This window comes from Haemaphysalis longicornis, unplaced genomic scaffold (genome assembly GCF_048455015.1).
Source record: "Haemaphysalis longicornis isolate Haplotype H1 unplaced genomic scaffold, Haemaphysalis longicornis Haplotype H1 scaffold_8, whole genome shotgun sequence".
Taxonomy (NCBI): Eukaryota; Metazoa; Arthropoda; class Arachnida; order Ixodida; family Ixodidae; genus Haemaphysalis; species Haemaphysalis longicornis.
Genome location: NW_027526445.1, coordinates 51,301,668 through 51,312,467, shown reverse-complemented (window position 1 = coordinate 51,312,467; position 10,800 = coordinate 51,301,668). Strand labels below are relative to the sequence as shown.

General features: G+C 45.1%; 1 long non-coding RNA gene across 1 annotated transcript; it reads left to right on the top strand.

Annotated features, from left to right (window-relative positions):
* The first annotated feature begins 5,731 nt into the window (after positions 1-5,731).
* Positions 5,732-9,341, top strand: LOC144149181 (uncharacterized). The gene is made up of 2 exons (XR_013318223.1): positions 5,732-6,091; positions 9,252-9,341. It is a non-coding gene; the product is annotated as an uncharacterized LOC144149181 (long non-coding RNA).
* The last annotated feature ends 1,459 nt before the right edge of the window (positions 9,342-10,800 follow it).

The window sequence follows — 10,800 nt, the reverse complement described above, 5'->3', positions numbered from 1 at the left end:
GGTGAACAGCCTTATTGGTCAGCATTTCAGAAGAAACAAAAGCACACTGAGAAGCAAAAGCAATGAAATAAAGTGCGAATAACAAAAATGCGTAGCAATTTTAGACACTTTGAGGGCAATATTGTCGCTTTTTTCCACGGCCGCTCGATGAAAACGCGCTCCTTCCCGTCCAGCGGCCGTGCTTTTTCAGAGATGACATAAATGTCTCTACCTTCAAACATTTCACAATAGTGGGGCAAAGTGCGTTCCGTTGTGGGACAGTTCGCGGGCAAAACGAGCTTTTAAAAACATCTGTCCCGCACGAAAAGTTATTCAGTATCTTAGCATTATTAGATTATTGGAAGGTTTGGCGTTTTGGCCCCCTGTTCCATTATCACATGCAGTGACGTAGGGGCGAGTTGTAAAGCATGGCTTGGGACCGGGCAGGTTACTATCTTATTTTAAACCTGAAATCGTTTCGTCAGGACGGGTGTTTCGGGCCCTCAAAATATACAAGCTCCAGAAACGTTTCCATCGCATATTTCTACTTCGCTACTTTTCATATATGTATCGCAACTATATCTACTGGGTTTCGTATGTATTCTTCTGCCCACCATCATTTTTCGTCGAGGTGCAACAGCTACGTGCCGGTCTGTACGACCTAGGGACTAATTAAGCTGCCTTATTATGCTTTTTTAGATCAACTGCGTGTTCTATTGACCACGCGTGTTCCAGCTTTTTGTCAGAAAGGTTCTATTAATTTTCTTTTCGTTGAACATGATTCATTGCTGAGGAATAAATATTGCGCATTTTTATTATCTTTAATAACGTTATAAACGATAATATTATTATAGTTTATTTTATACTTTATCGTCATTTTTATTATAACTATAATAATGTTATAAATTATGATAATAATTCCACTGAGCTCACCAACGCATCTGCATTTTATAGTTCATTATTCTTTAAGTAATGCATCCATTTTCTTCTAAATATATGCGATAGTTCACTAACAAAATTCACACACACACACACGGTGTTTCAAATGGCCTGTAGGAAACGAATTTAGAAGTACGCCCCCCCCCCCCCCCCCTTCCCCCCTGCCCTTCCCACTTCCTTTGTCTTCCGCTGTAAGTTTTTGAGGTGACGCGAGGTGAGGCATCTTTTATTTTATTTTGCCGTTTGTACATCGCATGGCCGACGATAAAAGCTGCATACAAGCAACTTTCAATGCCAAGCAGTTAGCATTGTCAAGCTGAACAAGTGAACTAAGCGGACTAATTTGTACATGCTGCTGCTGCTTCAAAAAAAAAAAAAAACACTGCGCTACCACAGCTTTTTTTTTTTTTTTTCAAAGTCGTATTGACAGTTTTGGGGAAGGGAGGCAAGACGGTAGAAGAAGACAGGAAGGTGTCCAGGCTATTGCCGCTTAAAGGTGCCCTGCTTCACCTTTTCTAAGCTCTTTTCCTAAATTCTGAATGCTTTCAGAACGTAGTCAGTAAACACAATCAGTACTTAGTAGGGGGTAACAAGGCACCTCTACTAGAAATTTTTGCTCTATGCCCATCAGATAACTTGGAAAATTGCTCAAAAGGTTTTTTTTCTCGGTATTGGCGTTCTTCGAGCGCTCTAATTGCGTCATTGCAGCAGTGTAGCGGCGATTGGTCGGCTTTCTTTCAGATGCAGCAATGAACGCATTCGGTAGCCACTTAAAAAAAAAATCCCGGGCCTCCTCCACTAACGTGAAACCTGGGGAGGGGCGGAGCGTATTCTTGGTGCCTTGTCGTTTTTTTCCAAAGGAGATGAAACCGTTCGAGGGTAGAGGTATACAGCTTTGCTGTAAACTTCTCGTGTCTCTGAACCCTGAAGCTCTCTAGCGCGAGGCGTAAACGAGTGCCCCGGTGTTTTTTAGTACGCGTTACAAAGCTCACTACCGCCAGGGCGTAAACGAGTGTCCCGGAGTGCTTATAGTACGCGTTACAGTACCGTGACTACATGAGACGACGATTCTGACGACGACAGGAGACGCCAACAGCCCCAGCCCCTAAGGGCTTCGCCCCTAAAAAGAAGCCACAAAAGCAAAGCAGAAACGGAAGGCGTATCTCCTGCGACGAGCAAATCACGCAGTGCCGCTCCGTGCCGGCGATAACAATAGCTTTAGCAGTGCTTCCAGACGCGAACGAGAGAGGAAAAACGTTTGCGGGAAGTGTTGGTATATCGGAGGCATCTTCACGCCCTGCATATGTGGGGCGGGGTCACTGGAAATGAGACACGTTCTTTCTTAAAGTGAGCTTGCAACCCTTTCGATAAGCGCTTTCACTCTTTCCTTCGCGTCTGGAAGCACTGCGCAAGCTACAGTAATCGCCAGTACGGAGCGGCACTGCGTGATTTGCCCGCCGCACCAGATACGCCTTCCGTTTCTGCTTTGTTTTTGTGGCTTTATTTTTAAAGTTGCTATGGAAACGCGTTCATTGCTGCAACTGAAGCAAAAACCGGCCAACAGCCGCCACATGGCCTTAGGGACGTAATTCCGGCCGTCGAAGAACGTGAAAACCGGGAAAGAGAAAAAGATATTTTGAGCAAGTTTCCAAGTTATCTGATGGGCATAGAGCAGTAATTTTTGGTAAGGTACTTGGCGACCTCGTATAGAAGTACTGGGTGTATCGGGTGACTACGTTCTGCAAGCATTTGAGATTACAAAAAAAGTTGAAGAAAGTGTTGCAGGTTCCCTTTAACGGGCTCCGACAAAAGCTTCGGCGCTTAGATTCATGTTTCGACCAGACCATTCCATTCCTGCATTCAATAGCCACCACCCAACGTTGTGTCATGTGACTGCTTTTTCGGGTGAGTCTGAGAGCTGCCATGAGCGCAGGGTAAATTCGAAGGAGGAAAACCCCAAGTGGGGTCTCCACAGGACCCTCTGTGTTTTGTTCTCTCATGCGCCCAAAGCCCGCGGCAGGGATCGCGGTCCGCTTCTTCTTCCCACCGGAAGTAGCACCCCGCACGTACTTCCGCGGAAGCAGGAACAGGATCTCGGGCAGCAGCTGCTTCTCCGCGGTGGAATGTTTCCGCGCATCGACTGGGTTCCCTTACAAAAATGGATTTTGAGTTTCAATTCTTTCCCTGTTGAGTTTTAATTGAATCAACAGAAACTTAATTCAAACTCAATTGGCTATTGAGATGTGTCAGTAGAAACTCAAAAGGATTTGTATTGAGAAAACGCAATACAAAAATAATTGACACCAGTCTATTGAAACTCTTTGGAGAACCAATTGACAAAACTCATCAGGCTGAAACATACACTTTGAAGGGCTATTTTTTTCAGCGCTGCCCACTGTGTCAGCTGAATTAAGACTACTAGGTTACTTTTATGTTTTTTTATTATACATTGACATTTCTATTGAGTGCAGTCAATAAAAAGTCAACAAGGTTTCAATGGACAAAACTCATTAGAATATCAAATGACTTCGTTTAATTGAAACTCAATAGAGTTTCTACTGACAAAAATCAAGTAAAATTGAGAGTCGAGCTAGTTGGTGCTACGTTGTTTAAATATATACCAGTGTCCTTCTTTTTTGTCCATGTTTTATGGTTCGAGCTTAATTTTCAAAGCTGATAAAACTCCTTAGGCCAGTAGCCTTTACCAGCAGCATCTTCGATTGATTGATTGATTGATTGTAGGGTTTAACGCGCCGACGCAACGCAGACGATGAGGCGCGCCGTAGTGGAGGGCTCCGGATTAATTTTGACCACCTGGGGATCTTTAACGTGCGCCGAAATCTCGCACACACGGGCGTTTTTGCTTTTCGCCTCCATCAGAAAAGCGGCCGCCGCGGCCGGGAATCGAACCCGCGACCTCGTGCTCAGCAGCGCAACGCCTGGCAGCATCTTCGCCCAAATAATAATTATACCGGCTAAGTGGGGAAATCAATTATATTGGACAATTTTTGACTGCATTTCCTCAAATACTGCCGCAACATGCTTTGCACAAAACAATGGAAATAAACATTGACAAAACTCTAGTGACTCATCTCTTCTGGCACGTGACTCCCGCGGAATCGTTTCCTTGCTATAGCAGCGCATTTTCTTCTTTATACCTTAGCACGCATTGAGATAATGAGTGAGCAATCTCCACTACTGCTGCTAAGCTTCCGCTTTAGCGGCAGTGGACATATTCGAAGTCAATCTTCCGGGAAAGTTGGAGCGGAATCATGAAGCATGCATATCTCGCCGGGAAAAAACGGAAAGGCGGGGGGGAGGGGGGGGAGAGGCTACACATCTCGGGTCCCAGTTCTGGGGACAAAAAAAAGTCGTCACTCCCCCTACCTCTTTTCACACATACAATGCTGTGATACCTTGTGTTGCGGGAAGGTAGGTGGGGAGGAGGTACATTTAAAACGCGATTCAATCTGCTACATCTACAAAAGGCATATGTGACATCGCATCCTAGTGCGATGATTCAGTGTTTTTCTGTGGAGGCACGATACTAACAGCGCTGTTTTGCAGAAATGAATACTTATCTCACAAACCCAAACGCACAAGAATATTCCAGTGACGAAATTGTGCCTATAAACACTCAGAAAAAAAAACAGCAAAACTTTGGTGTAAATCCCTAAACTTCGAAAAAAGAACAATTAAATTTTTGTACACAGCGAACTTTTCACACAAGCGAACGCAGGCTTGGCCTCATCGTCATTCACTCGTGAACTTCATTACTCCAGTTATCACTCGCGCACCCCGCCGTGGTCTGAGCCCAAGGACGCGAGTTCTATTCCCCGTCATACATAACTTTCCTTGAGGATACCGTGAACTGTCTATGATAACAACAGTAGAACAGCAATGTGGAATGCAGAGAATTCCACAAGGAGCAAACGCGCATCTACGCTCTATTAAAACAGGTGAAAACAGTTCTTTCACTGCAAAAGAACTCCGTACGCCAGTCCAAGGCGCCGCCGCTCACACGAACTGAACGAACGAACAAACGAAGAAAACAATGAAGAAAGACAAACTGAAGCGCTGATTAACAACTCATCTTTACTGCACAGGGTCACAAAAAGAAAGAACGAGCCTGACACTGCTTCACGCCACTACAAAAAAAAAAAAAAGAGAAACCGAACAAATTAGTTTGCTGGCGTGCCGCTTGTTACACTCCGAACCGCTCTCTCGCTAACGATGTCAACACGTCCGCGGACTACGTTTCTCAAACACAAGCGCCTAGCAAATATCTTGCGCCCGCAAGCAGATCAAGAACTTTGAAGCTGTTTTCAAAGATTGGACTTTCCAGAATTCTTCCGTCCTCTCTCCTGCTGCAGTTCGCCGAAGCGGGCGCCCGGACACAAAAGACGTGCCATCCACCTCCACAACCGGCGATAACCAGTTCTTTTGGTTCCTCTGGCACCCTCCCACGCTAAGCTGAAGTGACCGCGCTGTCACGAATGTCTAGTACGCGGCGTTGCCACTGCCGCCAGTGGCGCTGACCGCCAACATTGCGACCTCGGCGGAGTTCGGTTATCTGCAATATAATATTATTACTGCTGCTAGAGGGGTTGGTAATAATTCTATAAAATATTATTGTAAATATTAACATAGGACTCACAAGCCGCCGTAGGTTTTTTTGATATCTCGTGTCAATGTTTTCACGCTCAGTTTTCACAAGAATGCGTAGCTGTGGCCAGAGTTACTCTATATCCAGTAACTCTGGCTGTGGCATAGCCATCGCAAACCGACTTGAAACCAAGCCAATGTCGCTTGGTCGCAATCCCGGATGTGCGGGGTCCGGCGTGGTGCGGTCGTGCGGTCGTTCTCGCTGTTCTGTGCAAATTTATAGCTTTCCTCGTGTTGTTGGCGATTTATGTGCCGTGTGCGAATCTTTTCAACCAGCATCGAAGGTCAGACATTGCAGTGCAGCTGGCGATACATCGACTTTATTGAAGGAAAAGCCATCGTATGCGCTCTTCTACCGCCGGTGAACATCCTTTGTGTGTCGTGTTGTGTTTGTGCGCTACGGTGAAGAAGCTTGCGAAGTGAGGTGTTACCATCCCTGTTAGCCACGCTTTGGAATCCGTCAATTTCACCACGCTGGGAGCCCCGCTGGGAGCGACGTTGTTATAAGGTAAGTTCATTCTTTCCGAGCGCTCTTGTGCAGTGCGCGTCAGGCTTGTCAAGGGCAAGCGAGCACGCGGCTTCGGAGCATGCTGGCGACATCTGCTGATAGCTGCTGGGTTAGAGATAGCTTGCCATTGCGCGTGCGTGGATCTCGGACAGGCCCTGGCCGGTCGTCGTTCAGCTTTGGCCTCTAAAATTTGGAGACACCACCACCCGCAACGGGTGCTTCTTTTCTTCGTGCCAGCCGTGAGCGGTGACGCCGGAGATCAGTGCGTAATTTGACGCGGTGCATTATCACCCCAGGGACTTACGTAATCGCACAACAGGTTCGACCGAAATCCCTGCAGTGAATTCTTGTTGCGTGCTTTCCGTTTGGTGCGCTTGAGATGCAGAAGATTGGCGCTCGTTGCTTTATGCGATTACGTAACTGCCTGCGATAAACGCGTCAAACGGCGCGTCTATCTGGCCTGTCACCGCTCATGGCTGGCACTGGGGAAGACCAGTGCCCCTCGTGGGTGGTGGCGTCTGCAAATAACAGTGGCCCATGCGAAATGACGACCGGCCCGACCCTGTCCGAGATCCGCGCACGCGCAATGGCAAGCTATCTCTAACCCAGCAGTTATCAGCAGATGTCGCCAGCACGCTCCGGAGCCGTGCGCTCGCTTGCCCTAGACAAGCCTGACGCACACTGTACATTTCATCATGACAAATGTTGTGCAGACCTTCCTGAATGGCGATACTCACGACTTGGTTATTTGTCGGTATATGAACAGTGTTTTTATTCCCGCCGTCTCCAAATCGACCTAAAGGGTATGATTTCACTTCAGCCTTGCAAAAATACTGTACGTAAGTGTAACAAATTGAAGGGGGAGGCTATTGTACCGGCACACAACATTTTGACATCAATCAGTGTTTTATTGTCTTCCGCGCTGCTGTATTGCTTTCGCGTGTTCTATATTTGTATGTATCTTAAGCTAAAGATCTAACAAAACCTTTGAAGGCAATTGACGAATGAATAAAATCCCAGATGCAGTGCCGCTACAGAACGGAGCAGCAGCCATGAATTACCTAGTACGAAGTGTCATGAAAAAAGAAAGAACACCATGATGAAGATAAATAAAATGTTTGACGAACGAAGTTAACGAAAATGAAAAAAAAAATGAAAGAGGTTGAATCGAACAAGTGCCTGTCGGATCAATAACAAACGCACGAATACTGTGCCATGCAAGCACACCTGACAGCGCTAGGCTGAGAGGCAGATCTACCAGTCACAAACAGGATAGTGTGTTCAACCAGTTAGGAGACATGGCGGTAAAATATACTTGCAAGCTAAAGTGCTGGCAGCCAGCAATATATTTGCGTATTAATTTGAATGATTGCTTGGAGAAAGAGCGTTCCCTGAGTGCAGAGCAGTGACAAATGTGGCCTAAACCGTATTTCATCCCAGCTAAAAAAATAATGCCCAAGAATATAACAAATTCATTGATTGCTTTTGGAAAATAGAGACTATGTATCCGCAGAAGGTAGGGTTTAAACCCAAAACATCTTTACACAAGTCTGATGTGTTACCTCGGCACCCTAAAGGCAAGCAGACAATTTGGCTTTAAAACCAATGCAGAAAAAAACCTGCTGCGTTAGTAGTAGTTGGAAACAGACTGCACACTGTTGTCATATATTAGTCTTTTACCACTAAGTGCCAATTCTCTCCATGTATCTTTCCGTGAATTTCTCATTTGCCAATTTTTGTCACAGGTGCTAGGCAGCTTGCGCTAGAACATGCACAGGCGTCAAACTTTCAAACTGATGAATACCAGTTTTGACTTAAGCACTTGCTCGACTTGCTAGCGTAAATTGAAATTTGCCATTGCTTCTAATCACAACCTGCTGACTGCCTTTCTCGGAGCAGTTTTGAATAAGTTGGGCTGAATGTGGTGTGAGTAATAGCAAAATCACTGAATAACATTTTGGCTGAATGTGGCATCAGACGTGCCACTGACTGACGCTACACCGGCATTGCGCGAGGGCTTAGTCAATCTGTTTTGACAGATGTTCAGCCTCTAGGAATTACCCAAATGATTGGTCGGCATGGTATCACTATACTGTTTTAGTGCTGCTAGTGTATAGAAAATCTCGCCAAGCAAAGGGATACAAGCTTTTAAATTATTTCTCATTTACAGAAACTGATGTTTTTCCCCTCACCAAACAAAACTGTTTCGTGTTCTCCTTGTGTGTAAACTGGCATTAGACGGCCTTGTTATACTGGTATACCCCTCTGGCATTGTTATGATGAAGGCAAAAATGTGGATATACCCATGTCTCATATGATCCGTTTAAGCTGCTGCTTAGTGCTACTTGTTTGGTAAACGTACTGCAAGGCACACACCATACTTCAGCGTTACAAGAGTGTAAAAGACTGCGAAATTCAAGTTATGTATTTTTCCTGTCACGTTCTTTTTGCCACGTTTTTTTTTCATCACGGTTCATGTATTTTTTTCCACTAGTCGGTAAGCACAAAGTATTATGTGCTCATCCATTCATAAAGCCATTTGCGATGATTGCCTGATGTAGTAACTTTAGATTACAGTACCATCTGATCCTAGTTTTTTTTAATCAAGGCTTGTTTTGTAAACAAGTTCATGCAAGTTGACAATTTTCTAATTTTGTTTTACGAGATTTCAAGCATTAAAATTTCAAAAAACAAAATCCACAGGTTGACAGGTATGCTTTTGCACAGGTTTGGGGTTTCTCCTGTCAGGTAGTGGCTCTACCAGTCTTTATAGGCCTATTTGGATTTCTTTTGGGCCTGAAAGATGTGGAAGACACGATTACGGACCCATGCGAGTGATTTTTTGGCTCCCTGCCGCCTTGAAACATAGTCGTTCCTGTAGATTTCAGGCGCCTTAATGCGGAAGGCATTCAACTAAAGGCATTCCACTCCCTACCAATTGTAGAATTAATTGATGCGGCTAGCTTGGCTTACGGCATTAAAATCTGAGGAAAGCTTATACATTTGTTGAACTGCTATCTCCCTGCTTTCCAAACATACAAGCCAGGTAACTTTTAAAATAGCCAGGTACTTAAACCAGCATGCTTAATGAGAAGGGATGCAATCATCATTTCGTACTTGACTGGTGCAAACAAACAAGTCTGTTTCTTGTATTTTGCAGGCTACACAGTCAAGTAGGCAAGTGGACCCTGCGAGGCTCCAGCCCTCCCGTGATGCTTTCGTGAGCAATAAAGCAAGCTTTGCCATGCAACACCTCACTATTTCGCCTGCTCATTGGACACCTTGACGACAGTTTCTAGAATGTTTTTGCAATATTGAAGCAGACTTAGTATATATTTAGTACAGTTAACTGAACTTTACTATGCAATTGTTGAAATAACTTGACAAAAAACTAACAGGAAATCAAACGGGCTGTCTTGAATATGCTCAGTAGGTTTTCATTTGACATTTCTCAACAGGAACTCAACAGGAGAATGAATAGAGAGTCAACACAGACTCAACTGGAACTCAACAGACTTTTCTCAATAGACTTTCAATTGACACGTCACAACAGGAACTCAACAGGAAAAGTGTATTGAGACTCAACAGAAAGTCAATTGAAAATCAACAGACATGTTCACTATAGTCAATAGACTTTCAATTGAAACTCAGCGTTGAGTTTCAATTGAAACGCGGCGGCCAATTTTCAACGAGAACTCAATACAAAATTTCTATTCAAAGTCAATTGACTGTCAACACAATGTACTGAGTAAAGTCAATTGACTTTCAATTCAATCTCAATAACCATTTTTGTAAGGGTTACGTCGAACGAACGATAGCGGCCCAGTCTGCCTCGTTCATGTCGACGCCGGTTTGTGGGCGCTGGATTTTTAATGTCGGCAGTGAGGATGGCACGATTCGACAATCACATCCCCCTTAAGCAAGCGGCCAGCAAAACGGGTGAACTATAAGCGGTGACGAATGAACGGAAAGGGGAAGAAGGAAGTGAAAAAAGAAGCGAAGACGTTTTAGAGACCGGAAGGGGGCAGGGCTATGGCGACTGGGTGCCCGCGGACCTTGGGATTCGCAGATGGGAGCTCCGCTGGGTTCCTCCGTCTCCTTTTTACACTTACCGTCCGCCCTACAAAACACCGTTATATTTGCTACATTACCGATAATCGCCGGCAAGGACGAAGGATGAAGCCTTGGTGTTATGTAAAAGAGCACGATGTGAGACCTCACGCTTGCGCGTGTACACTATGCGCACTAAACAACACCACCGGGAACGGTGTGGGCGAGGCATAGTTCTCGGAGACGCAGTTTCGTCTGCGATTTACCTGCGTCGCAAAGCTCTAAAGGTTGAGTTTAGGGATATTATCCGTATGGCATAGTGACACGAAATAGGTTTAGAGGACAATGCTTGCGTAACAAAACCAGTCTTATAAAAAATAATTAATCGTGGTAGTATAGAGCACTACACGGACTATATTTTGGGGACTAGGCTTGGCGTGGCCTATAACAAGCTTCTTTACGCCACCCTGCCCCGGCCCGCTGAAAGTGCTTGTCACCAGGTCAGGTCCAGGCCCGCGTCTGTATAAAGCGCCTGTCTAGAGGACCGGCCCGGTTTAAATATTAGGCTCGGATGATCAAGCGGAAATGTGTAGTGGATTACCACCTTGTTTTTATAGCTATTGACCCTATCATTTAGAAGTGTGATGGGAATATTTAGT